This window comes from Muscardinus avellanarius (assembly GCF_963383645.1).
Source record: "Muscardinus avellanarius genome assembly, chromosome: 15".
Lineage (NCBI taxonomy): Eukaryota > Metazoa > Chordata > Mammalia > Rodentia > Gliridae > Muscardinus > Muscardinus avellanarius.
This window is the reverse complement of record NC_137801.1, coordinates 14,561,463-14,576,961: the sequence shown is the minus strand read 5'-3', so window position 1 is coordinate 14,576,961 and position 15,499 is coordinate 14,561,463.

Genomic DNA, 15,499 nt, shown 5'->3' with positions numbered 1-15,499 from the left:
GCTCTTGACCTTGGGGTCGACAGTACAGCAAATGCGTGTTGAATACATGACTGGGTTTCTTAGGGTGCTTAGTACCTGTGAGTGGAGGATAGCCCTCCTGTGGGTCTTGTGTTTTCATGGCTTGTCATTGAGCATGGCGGTGGCTCATCTTTGGGGGAGTCAGGGATTCTGTTGAGATCTGATGGCATCTATTCTGCTTCTTCTTGGAAAAGTGGACACTCTATAGAGGCTCACTGGGAACTTTGAAGCCAATATGTCTGGATGCAAGTTCCAAATCTTGGGCTAGCAGGATTAAAAATGGACCTGGTAGCTTGCCACTGACTGTTTCTTCGGACGTAGGCATGCACTCCCTTCATGATGTGCTTTGTTGATTGAGGCTTCTTTCTCAGCAAGTGACTGAAATACATTTGAATTAGTTTAAGCTAAATCATATTAGAAAAGGGTATTGATGTAACTTATAGAATTAATGAAAGAATTGGGCAAGAGTGAGCTAAAATTGCAGGTGGCAGCTCTAGAAACCTTAGTAGCTGGGACCAGGGATTTGAATGATAGAAGAATAATTCTATTTTTAAAATTTATTCAATACAGGGATGTGGCTATAGGTATCTTTGAAATGTTATTTCATGGGCTTGTGGCCAAAGAAAAAGTTTTAAAAACAGTTTTAATAGTAATAGAAATAAAAAGTCCCAGGGCCAGTTTCTCATTGGTTTGCCTTGGCATAGTACCCATATATAACCAATTACTATGGCTAAGAAGATGAGGCAGTTTGACTATTACAATGGGGTCATATGACCACACGTCAGTAAACACAAGCCTGGGGAGGACAGACCAAGTTAGAAGAAGGGAGGTTCCTTCCATACCACATGATGGGCAAGGTGAGAGAAGGTGGGAAGTCTCCCTAAAGACCAGGAAGTGTCAAAGGGATCCTTGGGGAACTGAAGTCTTAGGCGGCATCTAAAACTTGATTTGGGTTTTCTGCATTTTCTCTTTTGAAATTCTCCATTCTATCTGGGTTGGTTGCCCCTTGTCTTTCCTGTGTAAATATTCAGTCTCGCCTCTGAGCCTCTTAAGGAATCTCTTCCTACTCTGCTTATCCATTTGGACTCAGCCTCTCTATATATATTTCTAGAGGCTTCTGTAGCAAACTGGGTGCTTAAGACAACAGAAATTTGTTTTTGAAGTTTTGGAGGCTTACAGTTCCAACCCTGGTATCAACCCTGATGATACCTTTTGAAAGTTCGAAGGGGAGAAAATGGTCCGTGCCTTTCTGCTGGCTTGCGATTGGCTTGCTCTCCTTGGCTTATAGATGCATCAGTCCAATCTCTGCTTCTATCTTTGCCTGACATTTTCCTGCCTGTCTGTCTTCACATGGCTCTCATCTCTGCATCTCTTTCCTCTTAGAAGGATCATAGTCAAATTGGATAAAGAGCCCGCCTTCCTTCAGCATGACTCTTCTTGTACTGATTATGTCTGCAACCACTCTATTTCCAAATAAGGTCACATTCTGCACTGGGGATGAGGGTATCAATGTATCTTAGGGGGACACAGTCCAGCCCATTCCAGCTTCTCTGCCCCGATCAAGCCCAATTCCTCCAGGAGGTTTTTGCTGACTGCTCCTCCTCTGATGTGTTTCTTACCTAAACTCCTGCTGTCTTCATTGTGTGCCTGCTATCACCTTGAAGCTTTTGCCCCTTCCTGCTCATCCCACCTTCTTCCTGCATGGGAATTTCCTTGAGAGCAAGCATCCAGACCCTTTAAATATTCCCTGTGGTATCCAAGAATAATTCTATCAGTGCCCAACATAATGTGAATGCTCAGTAAATGTGCCCAAATGGTAATGAGAGATCCGAGGGTGTCCCCCCGACTCTGTTCATGTGGAATCTCTCAGGTAGCATGAGTTACCTGCTCAGGACAGGAGAGCTGGTCATGTTCTTTATCACAGTGAGTCCTGGCCACATGGGCTCAGCCTCTGGACTTATCCTGGGACCAAGAAAACATTATTATACAGAAATCCACTTTGGAAACTTGTTCATGTTTTATTCCTTGATCAACTAGGCCAGGTACATGTGTCCTGGGAAACCCAGTGTTGGAAACTTGCTCTGAGTAAATGTCTGGCCGGCATCATGCACCAAGCCCAGCTTCTTGGCAAAAGGTCCCTGAGAAGTAGCATTTTTTAATGCAAAGATATGGAAAGGCTCTGTCAACCCTCCACGCAAAGGACCTGGAATGCATCTGTGTTTAGCCGATGACAATGAAGCATCACCAGAGTGACTTGGGGAAAAAAAGCTGGCAGTAGAGATGGTGACATGTTAGCCTATAGGACGAACACAGGGGCTCGGAGGTGCCTGGAAACTTCTGTTTCAGGTCTGTGTGGGAACAGACCGCCCACCACGGTGACATGGGGCTGACCAGCCAGAGATCAAAGCCAGTGGGCGCCTTGGCTGGGGTGGTCGCCAGCCACCGTGTTCTGGCCTCTCTGCCCCACTCCATAAACCATCTCTGACAGGGTGGCATCTCCAGCAGGCTGGTGGTGCTGATGGGAGCACACGCAGCCATATTTCAGGCAGACACTGGAACTTTAATGTGCACGCGTGCGTGTCTGGGGTGAGCTTGCCAAAGCTGATTTGTGGCGGCCTGAATTTACAGCCTCGGAGGACAACAGGACCAGCCAACTAGACCCATATGTGCTCAAGCCCCAAGCCTGGCTCTAGGAGCGGGAAGGAGGGCAAGGAGTAGATTTTGTTATGATTCCCAGCCAGAGATCCTGAAATAGTCCCTCAAAGAATCAATTTTAGAGGAGCTTTAGGACCCCCGCCCTCCATCCTCCCTCTGTCTTAGATCCAAGTTCGTCTTCATAGCCGTAAGCATAAAGAGATCTGTAGATCTGTATAACTCAAAATAGCAAACATAGTCACACAAGGAGACTCACATCCCAGAGTCACCTCTTTTGCCTGGCAACCCCAAGAAGTCTCCCCTCAAGATGGCAGCTCTGTGCTTTGAAGAGAGTGGAACTGTTTCCCCTGGGAGAGGGGACCTGGAGATCTCTGCTCCTGGGAAAAAGGAACTGGGCTTGGCTTTCAGAGATGGAGGTGGGCACGCCAGCAGGCCTCTTCATGTGCTGTCTGGTCTGCTGTCTGCCTTTGATCAGGTCTGACCTCTCCAAAGGTAGCGTCAGCCTTCCCTTAGCCCTTCTATCTTTGAGATCCAAAGGTCAGTCTGCAAATATTAATAGAGCTCTGCACTAGGTTACAAACTCCCCTTCTTTTTCCAATACAGATGGACTCTGAACACTGACCCCGGAGACAGGGGACGAAGACTCCTTGAGGGTTTGGCAAGTCCTAATGTCAGCTCCTTTCCTGAGATCAGACATATGGAGTGTCTAGGGCCCATAGGTGAGGGCTTAGAGGGGATGGCAAGGGACATGAACAGGATGTTTCTGGGTATGTTAGGTTTCCCCTTGATCTACTCTTGACAGGTGACATCCTTTACAGGGAATGTGGCCTCCCAGCCTGTAGTGTAGGGGCATGTGTGTGGGGGTTGTATGTGCCCATGCACATATGTGTGAAGAGAGAAACAGCAGAGTGACAGGCAAATGAAGGAGGAGGCACAAAGAGGTCAAAAGTGCAAGGAGACCAGAGGAAGAGCACAGCACTCTCAGCAATGGCTCTGCTGTGTCTTGGGAGTGTGGCATTGCACACATCACTAAAAAGAGTATGAATTTATTGTGCTGGGAAAATGGATGGTAATCCCTGCTCTGGTTCTTTTCTTCACAGAGTTGTTAAGACAACCAAAGGAGAAGACATATATAGAATGCTGTCCTACAGATTATGAATGAGAATATGTGTGTGTGTGTGTGTGTGTGTGTGTGTGTGTGTGTGTAATGGAATAATATAACTCAAAACCAATGAGATCTTTAGAGCTAACCTGGCCCAAATCTCTCATTTTTATTTTATACAAGGATAAAACAGAAAATGTAAGAGGTTTTGCAAGCATATATAACACAGGGCAGATTCAGTGAGTGGTAAATACAAAATAAGGTAGAACTAGTAAAGTGTATTTGGAAGGTCAAGGAACTAGTCCTCTTTTTCTACTCTTAAAGAAAAAAAAAAACAAATAAAACACCACCACAGGGTGCCTGTGGTTTGTTTTGTTTTCACAACAACTGAGAAGGTTTCTGTTAACATTATTCCAAAATCACAGGAGTTCCCACTTTAGGTTTGGGTTTCTACCTGCCTTGAAGTACCACAGCAAGAACTCTGGTTCTGCTATGTGGACCCTGGTTTCTTCTCTGTCTGATATTCTTGGACCTAGCAAAGAGCCAGGAAGAGGAGCAAGCAATGCTGGGGAACAATCTCATCCCCTATGTAGTGAAAATGGGTATCACTGGCAAATGTCTTACGATGATAAAAAAGAAAAAAGAAACCTGGCAGCAGTTCTCTTGGGGGAAAGAATTGTCTTTTGTTCAACAAAATACCTGGATGGTATTTTGGAGTGTGAACAGTTAGCTCCCACTAAGGCTACGATCTAGCTGAGCTAGAATGGGGGCGGTTTGCAACCTTGGCTCAAGAACTTTGAAAATCTCTGCTGGTCTGTGCGCCATACGGAGCTACTGATATCATTGGTTGGGGATGTCGATATTTATTAAAAACTTCCCAAGAGATGTGTAGCCAGCGTTGAGATTCCTCTGAGCCAGAACCAAACAAGAGGCAGGAGGTATAGAGGCAGAATTGGAGGGGGTGCTGGTCACTTGATGGAAGATAAGAGATGGCAAAGGGATGGGTGGGTTGAAGCTGGGTGCATAGACATGACCAGTGAGTCATTTCTGGTGCTGAGTGGGCCAGGGCTGTCATTTGTTTCAGGCTGTTTGCTTGGTGGCAGGATGAACTACTCTATATCTTCAGGACCTCAGTAAAAATCTTTGCGTGCTATGATGCAGCACTCATAGTACTGCAGGGAAGTTCAGGAACCTTGGTAGGCTCCAGTGATGGGTTGCCAAGGTCCAACACCTGCAGAAGATGGAGGGAGAAGCGGGGAGTGGGAATTTTGCAAGAACAGGAAATTGGAGTCCGAAGGAACTGTATACTCTAAACACCCTAAGAATCCTCCAAAGATATTGGGAGTTTCCCTACTGCTTGTGGACTAGGTATCCAATATGATTTTATTTAAATCTCCATGGATAGTGCCCAGCCACTGGAGGACATGAAGACTTATAAAGAGCTGAGACACCCAGCCAAAGGATAATAAATAATTCACCACCTCACACACTTTCTACTTCACATGCTCCATGTGTGGAATAGTTTATACTTATCACAGTTCATTCACATTCATCTGAGCCTTCCAGCAGGCCTGAGAGGTGGGTGAGGGAGGAATTCCTCACCTTTCAGCCTTGAGCAGTAGCTTGGATATGGTAGGTTATAGCAATGGTTAGAGCTCCTAATCATCCCTGTGGCTCTGGGCATGGTGGCCATTTTATCACTCCAGGCTAGGTCTGTATTTTGGACCACTTGGGCACTGGAGGAAGCCCTTCTTCTGTTTAAAACTTTCTCTGTCTCTTTCTTTAAGCATCTGATCTTGTACTTATATTTTAACTAACTACAATCTTCAGCTAAGGCCACGGTATGACTATGAATACAATAGTGTGACAGAAACCAGTGGACACATTTTATAATATTTGATCATATAAAATTTGCAAAAATGAATGCTGTATTTTTCTTTTTTATTCATTCATTTATTTATTTTAATTGCTGCATTGTAGTCATACGTCTTACTGGGGTACAAGATGGTAGAGGCATACATGAATATTTCTAAATTGTGTGCTACTCATTCCTTAAATTAATAAAATATACTAAACGTAAAAAAGTACACATCAGATCTAGATCCAATGTTTGTGTCAATTTCCTCCGTATCTTCCACTTCTTCCCCCCCTTTTTTTTTTCCTGTTCCTTCTCTCTCCCTTTCTCCTTCTTCTCTTTCCTTCTTCCTCCCCAGGTCCATTCATTCCTCATCTCCATTTTCCAGTTTCTGATCTGCCTCCATCCCCATATCTCCTGAACATTTCCACGGCCTTACTCTCATTTGATAGATTGTATCCTGGGTTATTGATGTATGAATCCACATGGAAAAATTGGGAAAATGCTCTCTTCCCTTCTTTCTCATCTGGTCCTCTCTTTTTCTTCGGCCAACGAGTTCACAAACCCTCCCCAGCACGTGTTGCAAAATCCCCTGGCCTTCAATCCAGAGGCTCAGCCTTCCCTGGGTTTGCTGCACTGTTGTCAATGTAACACCTTCTCTCAGCAGATAGAGTACTAAATCTTCTCACTGGCTTCAGCTGACCTTTGCTCTAGTTTGAGGAGAGAGGAATGGTGACCCGTTTCTCCCACATGGAAGTAAAGAGCTGAGTGAATTTTATGCCCAGGTGTTTGCCATATAGCTTGATACAAAACCATGTCCTGGAAAACTACAAGCCAATCTAACTTATAGAAATAAACTGAGTGAGAATCATTATTTTTTATTGGTACCACTTAATGTGAAGAAAATGCACATTTTCCAAAAATATGGAAAAAACGTTCCGTTTGCCTTATTGGGTCCAAATGTTAGGTTTAAATTATTTTACTATGCAAACTTTCTTTCATATCTTGGCAGTGGTGATTTCCATTTTTATTCCTTTGGTATCCATAATCTTAGGAGAATCAAAAACATATGCTTTGAGATCACTGGACAGCTCCTCCTCCAACATTTAAAAAACACACAGGCAAGGTTATTGCTCTGGTAGCAAAAATAACAGGAATGCTGTGGGAGAAAATTATGAGGACATCTAGGCTGGATGGGAAAGAGGTTCAAAAGGTGCATTCTGAGTTTCATGCTTTTGATTTGCAAGTCATTAAGCTGGAAGAGCCTCTGCCTCCTGCTGACTGCCGCTAAGAATGCGAATTCTTTTCCTCCTTAAGAGAGAATGCTTATTCAATGACTCTAGGTTTGCAATATAGGAGGAGAATGGGGGCCTTGGATCCTCTAGTGCTTCTGAGATGAGATGCTTGTTGCTTGGAGAATGGGCTAAGGGTGGCCTGAACTTCAGTCCTTCCTTTGTCTGCGGATGGAGGGGACACCCGGCAGAGAGGGATCATCATACACCGAGGAATTTCAGGCTCACAGAGATGAGGATAAGTACACACACACACACACACACACACACACACACACACACACACGGTTGAGTGATTTGTGTCTTCTCAAATTAATTATTGGAAAAAACATTTTTTGAGGGCTGAGGGTATGGCTCCGTGGTAAAGCGTTTGCTTACCTAGCATGTGTGAGACTTTGCAAAATAAGCAAAAGAAAGGACAGAAAGAAAGAAAAAAAAGAAAAAAAAAGGAAAAGTAGAGAACTGTTATATACTAATACATGTGAAAGGGAAGGTAACAAGCATGCCAAAGAAGAATAGTAAGGAAAGATGGAGGCTTGACATCCTTCATGGGAGGATGTTAAGGATTTGACCTTCATGGGAGGATGTTAAGGGCTTAAGCAGGCCTCACTCCCAAACCACCTGAGCAGGATACAGAGTGCTTCAGGGCTCCAGTCAGTCAGCCCAATTTTTATGACTTTTTATACTCTTGCTTCAGTGCAGTATCAGAAGGACCCCAGTGTTAGGATGTGAGAAAATCGACATCAGTGCTATGTTTTAGGGCTCAGATGTGCCCAGAGACAGGAAACAAACCCAAGGTTCCAGCGCTGCCTGTTTGAGCCCCTCTGCCTCCTAAACAGAGTGCACCCTCTGTGGATGCTCCTGCTTTCCTCCTGTTGGATTTAGCTTCTGAGCAGGACACATCTTGAGACCTTTGCTCACCAGGTAAGCTGGCTGGACATCTGGGTAAAGAAGTGGCCTCGGGGGCCTCCCTGAGGTCCTGGGTTCTGTTCAACTTGGAGGACTGAGCTATCTCACCATTTTGCTGACTTTTCTTTTTAGTTTGAACCCTCATGAGCCCTAAGCACATTGAGTAAAGAGATGAGGGCTTAACTGGAGTTTTTGATGCCATGGATTTGGGTGTTTTTTTTTTTTTTAATAAATCCTGTTTGTAGTTTGTAGACTATGGTACATAGATATTTGTGTGTCTTTTGGATAAAATGCTAAGGACTTAAAAAAAATACCATAGACATTTTTAACTCAAAAAGACCAAATGCCTCTGAAATAGGAAATCTTCTACCTTGGATGAAAATGGTACCTAGTAGAGCTGTAGAGTGATTACTAGTTAATTACAAATCTTGGTTTTTCTCAGAATCAAGGTCTGGGCTGGAGACAACACTTTCAACTTACAACGGCCTGTCTATTCCTTGATCCCCAATTGCAGAGTCTGTGGCCCAGGACTCTGAGGATACTAGTTCTCATCCCTCATGTGCTACTTTCATCTCCCTAACTAGGAGGTGAACTGGGCTGGGCAGACCCCCACCACCAAACTCTTATATCCCTGGAACAGCCCTGGAGTTCCAGAGACCAATAGCACTGTATCACACAGATCTGCCTCTTCTCCTGGCTGGATTTAGTGCCACGACCCCAGACAAGATGAGGCTGCAAATTTGTTCCCAGGGTGATATTTGTTAATGTTTTTGCAGGCTAAAGGTCTCCTCTTTTTCCAATGTGAGCTTATTTTTAGGACCTTGTGGAATCCACTACGAGGTTTATAAGGCTCACACTAAGAGACATTGTGCAAATACTCAACCAGGACTCCTCAAAATTGTCAAGGTCATGAAAACCAAAGGAAGACTAAGAAACTCTTGCAGGTGGAATGAGACTGAAGGACCACTCTGGGCAAGGTGAGTGGCATCCAGGAGGAGATAAAGGGCTTTAGTAGGAGCTGGTAGAATCCAAATAAAGTCTGTAGTTAACAGTGATGTGTAGCATTGATTTTGACAAATGTACCATAGTTATGCAAGACCTTAAGAGAATAAGAATGACTTAGTTAGATACTTTATGTTTTCCTTCATAGCATTGATTTCTTATAATAACTCCAGAAAGAAAACAGAAAATGCTGATTTTTTTCCCATGTTGTGGATAAGAAAAGAAATAACCAATGATATCAACCAACTTACCAAGAATAAGTGGGAAAAGGGTAGAGCCAGACTACCACCAAATACTCTTGGTTCACAGCTCTCTGTACATGATACTTTCCTGTTAGGCAGATAACTAATTATTCCATCATGTCTATCAAGCAGAAGCCCATTCTATCTTTAAGCCTTCTTGATATCTCTCAGTGAAGAGAATACCTGCACTTTCAGAATACAAAAATTACTTGATGATATAAAAATGCTTTTTGAATAGCTTTATTACTTCAACTACCTTTGGTTATTGGTAAGTGAAGTACACTTTTTATTCATTTTTACACCCAATTAGAGCTTACATGGGTAACTGCTACTCACTTTTATGTTTATTAATTCAAAAGCATTTCTTATGTGCTTGTTACATGCTGGATACCAAGATGAAGAAAAAGGCAGAGTAAATAAGATGTAGTTTCTGCCTTCAAGGGCTTTTACACGTAGATGAACTCTCAGCCCTGCAGTGAAAAAAAAGTGGGGTACAAAGAAATAAGGGCAAAATTTTTCATATCCCAGCAATTACAGGAAAAGAGAGAGTAGAAACTTAAAAAGAGTAGAAATTGTTATGGGACTCTTATGGCAGGGTGGGGCAGCTTTTCCTTTGGCTAACTTAGAAAAAGAAGCTAGGAGACATCCAGAGGCTCTTAAGACAGGTGTTTCATTACAGAGAGAAAGGGGGAAAGAGAGTGAGAGGAAAAAAAGACCTGTTGAAGAAGGGCGTGTTGGGTGTTCTGCTCAGAACTCCTCCTGGCTTCTTTTTCTAAATTAGCTGAAGGAGAAGAACCCTCCCTGTGGCACTGAAACCTAAGAGTTCCAAAGAGAAATGACTTGGCATGGGGAGGTCAGGGAGTGTTTCAGAGAATAACATGCTCACGTGGGTTTTGAAAGAATGTGTGTTTTCCAAATGAATTAGAGGAGAAAGGGTACCATCATTGTTGAGGATAAAAAGCAGCAGGTATGCAGATATTCAGAGAAGAGTGGCTTATTTTTAATACGGATTAAAACACTTGTTCCCAAATCACAAATTCAAGGTCAGAGAAAACACATACATTAAGTAAGGCCCATGGCCCAGAGAAGAATTCCTCATATGCCTTCGGGAAGCAGAGTCTATTATCATCTCACCCTGAATGTACCGATCTCATCTCATCTTAGAAGCTAAGCGAGGTCAGGCTTCATTAATACTTGAATGGGAGATAGAGCCGGAAACAGGAAATGGCATGGCATATTTCTGGAAACAGGAGGCTTAACCTGGAGGGATGCTGAGAAAGGTGAGACCACACTTCCAGCTGAACAGCTCAGGCATATGACAGGTGGAACCTGTGGGGTTGACAGATGTTTTTCTTATGATTAGACTGGTGCTGTGAATTTTGGGAAAGACACAGGCTGTGCCCACGCTTTACTGAGAATTCTCTGTGCCTTAGCTTTGGTTTGCATCTCTTTATTTTCTCTTCCATTTTCTAATTATCTCTCCCTACCCCAACGGACTTGCAACCTGATGAAGCCAAAGGGTGAACTATGACTTGGGCCCTGAAGGGAGTTTAGAGTTTGGAAGTGAATAAAGCATCTTGTATTAAGCTTGATATGCCAAGGCATGAATACATGACCTCCCTGATGCCTCTCATCAGTTTTTTTGTCTGGTATTAGGGATTAAACTCAGGGGCATTCTACCTCTGAACTATAGCCCCAGCCCTATTGACTAGTGACATTAGTCAGTCACAAAATGTAAGAAATTGAATGCTTTCCCTAATATATGGAAGCTATGGAGAAAAAGGATCATAGGAGGAACTCTAGACAAAGGAGAAACCATAGATGAGCAAATAAGGAAACCTAACTGGGGATGATGGGAAGGGCAAGAGGGAAATTTCCTGATGTACATGATGCATATTCACAAACATATCAATCACTAAGCCAAACATGAGAAGGAGGGAATGGGGGGTGGGAATTGGGGAAGGGCTAAATGAGTGAGGTGTGCATTTCTGCCTCTACCATCTTGTACTCCATTAAGATGTATGACTATAATGCACTAATAAATAAATTAATTTTTATTTTGAAACAGAATCTCTTCAAGTTATTGTGTTCTGGTCTTGAACCTGCATTCTTCCTATCTAAGCCTCCCAAATATGAGGATTACAGGTCTGCGCTACCACATCCAGCTTCCCCATCCCCACAAAATTTCCAGGAATTTGGATGAGGATTTGTGCTGCCTGGCATATGCCATTAAATTGAAGGTCCCTTTGTTTTATCCTCATTTCATTGCAGGTGTTAATATTGTACCTCCTTGTGGGTTTTTCTTCTGCAACTCAGAGCATCCATGCCTCCATCTCTGCACATGGGTTGGTGTCCTTTTTGAAGGATTACCTTATCTGCCTCTCCACCTGTCCACAGATAGGCAAGAGTACAAGGTGAGACTTGGGACAGATGCGTGGCCACAACAGGTGGTGAGTAATTCTGTACAAATGTTTATTACCTGAATTAATGGTGAGGCTCTGTGTAGGAGCCCTGGACTTAATTTCTACCTCCCATGGCCAGCACTTGGCAAGCCTCAGCTCATTCTTTGGTCACCTACCATATGCCTGTAGCTTCTATTCTATTATGTCTCAGTCCACCTGGATTAGAGGCCCTAATGGCATGCAAGAAGATAAAATGGAGAGCATTGGACCTTGCACACTGAATTTTTGAAACACAAGAACTTTTAGATTGGGATTTTCACGTTCTACATTTTAGATAGCAACAGGACTTTGGGCTTCAGTTCCAGATTTGCCTCTACTGAAATCTGAATTTCTAGCATGCATGGCTCACTAGATTATGGTTTAGTGGAGGTCATTATGTCAAATCCACAGTAGATTTTGTGTGCATGCATTCAACAGTGTTCTTCCTTTTGTGTAATTAAAAATTCAGCAAAATTTTATTTTGCCTATGTATTATGCGTTATACAATGAATGCCACTGTAAAACTTTATAGGTGTATTTGCTAATCAGCTTTTTTTTTTTTCTTAAACCAAATGGTCTTATGCACTGTAGAGTACTTTATGGACAATTTAATACTCAAGGCAATTTTGCCTATACACAGTGGCTACCTTCGGGTCTGACGTTGGAACCTAATGACTGAATAAGATACAACTCCATTGTCACTGTCACCCAGATTTAACTGGATCTTCCCTTACTTTATAACCCAGGACCACTTTCACTTCCCATGTGTTTCTGGGGGCCCCTGGGGATGTCTCACATGGGCTCATAATGGTGTTTTCATAGCCTATGAGGAAGGAATAATGAAGAAACTGCCTTGGGAGTGAGGGATTGCTGGAAGGGGAAAGGGGATAGTGATGAGAATAGGGGACTAGGCCTGCAGGCACTGTCAACCTGATTTGAATTGGGATGTGAGACTATAATGCACAAAAATAAAAACAGACTATGGAACTTCTGTTCACAGTCCCCTCGCCCACTGCATATCTCTCTCCTGCAGTACAGGCAGAGCCTACACTTCTCAGGACCCAAGTTTGGGCAAAGGACCCATTGGACTTCAGCCTGAGGTCTCACTTTCAAGGGCTCACACCTGATTCCATGGTCTACAACTGAGCATTCATATCTGAGACAGCTAACATTTATCTTCTATTCCAAGTGCTTCCTGCAAGAACACATTTATCCTGCAAGCCACTAGAGAGAAAATGGAGGGGGAAAAAACCCATGAAAATAAAAAGCAAACCCATCCTCCAAATCATTACCATCACAACAACTAAAGAGAAATCTTTGAAGACACAGACTTCAGTGGTATTGTTTCGCAGGTCACCCAACATTTACTTCATGTAGGAAGCCCTGCCTGCTTGGTCGCAGGCTACTCTGGTCCACCCAGGCAATGCTTCCTGACTGGTAATGTCTCCTGATGGGTGCGAGAATGAAGTTATTTTTACCTGATAACAAAATGCTCTTGGAGGAAGGTAATAGTATGGTAGTAATTTAAGCCTGGTTCTTAAACCTTTATAAAGGAAAACACAACATCTCCTGGCTATTAATCTTCTGAAATCACATCTCTTAATTTTGAAGATGGGTCAAAGACGGGGGAGAGAATCTACAAAGAGAGTTGGCAAATTTCAAACTGAACTTGAAATTTTCTCATGAGTTAGGCTGTAGTGCTCTGCAATTGGTAGTTTTGTGAAGGTTAAAATTAATCAGACCACATGGTTTCTTGAGTTGCAAAATCATGACTGGGGGCTTAGGAAGGGCGTCTTCAGCAGCAAATATTTGTTGGGGGGGGAAGAGCCTTGTTTTAAACATAAGACAGAAAGTGAAACTGATATTCTTTATGCATTTCTTTGAGTTGCAGCCTGGTCTGGCATTCATTTAAACCAAATATTGCTGGTGTTCTGCCTCCGCTGTAGCAGGACAAATCAGAAAGGGGCCAGGAACAATCCATAGACTGCAAGCATTCAAAGCTGCTTGATGTGGATTCGGGCTGAGCCTACTGGAGAACATCCCCAAATTATGTGTTCTGTGTTTCAAAGAAACCACAATTTTCTTCCCCTCCCCCACCCATCCCACTGAAGGCTGCATGGGTTGGCAGTGGGAGGAGAATGAGCTTTGGGGGTCGGTGACTGAAGTTCTAGTCTCAGCAGCTTTGCTCTCTGTGATATCTTGGATTCCAAGTCTCAAGCTCATCAGCTGTAATGTGGGGCAAATATCTCTCACCTTTTAAAGTTGGTACAAATATTAATAGTAGTCAGCCTTGGGAAAGACTCGAGCACAGCTGCTGGGATGTGGAGGGGATTTAATAAGCATCCTTGGACTTCCTCATTACACAATTCTGCTTTTTCATTATGTATGTAGTTGGGCTATAAAGAAACACAATAATCTTCTAGAGTTTCTCATGGAAAATGAGCTCTTTTTCATTCTGCTGTCTTATTCTCTCTGATTATCACTAAAGGGTACTGAGAAATCATGTGGCCCCAGCTTTGAGTCCTGCCAGCCAGGACATGGGGAAGTGCACGCTGGTGGGTAGGGAAGAGGTGGCAACTTGAGAGGAGATGGAGACCACCTCACCACTCCCTTCTTCCACTATAAGGATATTTTGCTACCCTCTGCCCCCATTCAGCTCCATGAAAGCATTTGTGTCTCATGTATGGGTTTTGATTCTTGAAGCTGAGCGGGATGCAATAAAACATGGATTCTCACAATTTAGAGTCACTGTTAGCCTAACAGGTGGAATGAACTTATAGAGTGAGGGGAGGGAGCTGGGCATGGATTTGGAGAATGCTTGACCAGAAGATGATCATAACTTGGATATGGAATTGGCCCCATTGGCAACCAAGGGAAGCCACCAGATGGGCTTCTGATCATGGAGCTGTAGAGGTGGTCTGAGGACACCCCAGGCTTTCAGCGCAGACCTGCAAGGCAGAATGAAGGCAGAAAAGTGTTTTAGGTTCCCTGAAAAGATTTACCCTCAGGATTTTTCTTTCCATGCCTCATCTTCACTTCTAAATACACCTCACAGAATCTCTGCCTCCTAGGGACCATTGTTCAGAGGCCAGTCTATTTCCTGGGATGCTCCACACCACTTGCTCAAAGGTCTGGGTCCCAACAAGGGGCTCAGTTGCTAGGATTTCACTTCCTTCTACCTTCTATTTACCTTGGCAACTATCTGAGATGTCCAATCCATCCATTGTGAGGCTTACTTACCACATCCACCTTCTTTATGGCCTCAATTCTCTCCTGTTCAACTTCTGGATCCTGAATTAGTACCATATCCACAGCTTTGCAAATTACTTTTCCTCCTTCTTTCCTTTTCCCTCTCACCCATATTATACATTCCCAGAAACCTGGTTAAACCTAGCTATACACTTACACTTAACTGTGCCTGAAACAATTGATCCTGGGCACAGTTGTAGAACACACACACACACACACACACACACACACACACACACACACACACTGAGAAGATTGGTTTATCTTTAGATTAATGGACACAAATCTTCAATCTTATACTTTCTCTTTTCTTGGGAAATCTCCAAAGGAGTATCAGTTTAAGCTGATGATTTTTGCCTCATATCACACCAAGAAAACAGATGTGTTATTGCTCCTACATAAATCAAACCTACCATTTCTATATAAATCAAATTCCTCAGTATACTCTAGAAGAGTGTCTCTGCATAAATGACATGTTACCTGTAGTGATGCATGTATTAAAAAAATAGCATCCTCCTCTACATAAAAGCCCAGATTGAGATAGAACTACCCCAACCCTCTTTCCAAATTTTGTCAGCTATTAAGTCCTCTTCAAATCATGTTGATTTATTTTCAGTAACAACCAAGTGATACCTTCTAAGTTCTTTTATTTATTCCCTTGTCTGTTGCTTCTAAAGCCATCTGAAGACTACTCAGTGCTGCCAGCACTAATGGGACCATTGTAAAGACACTGA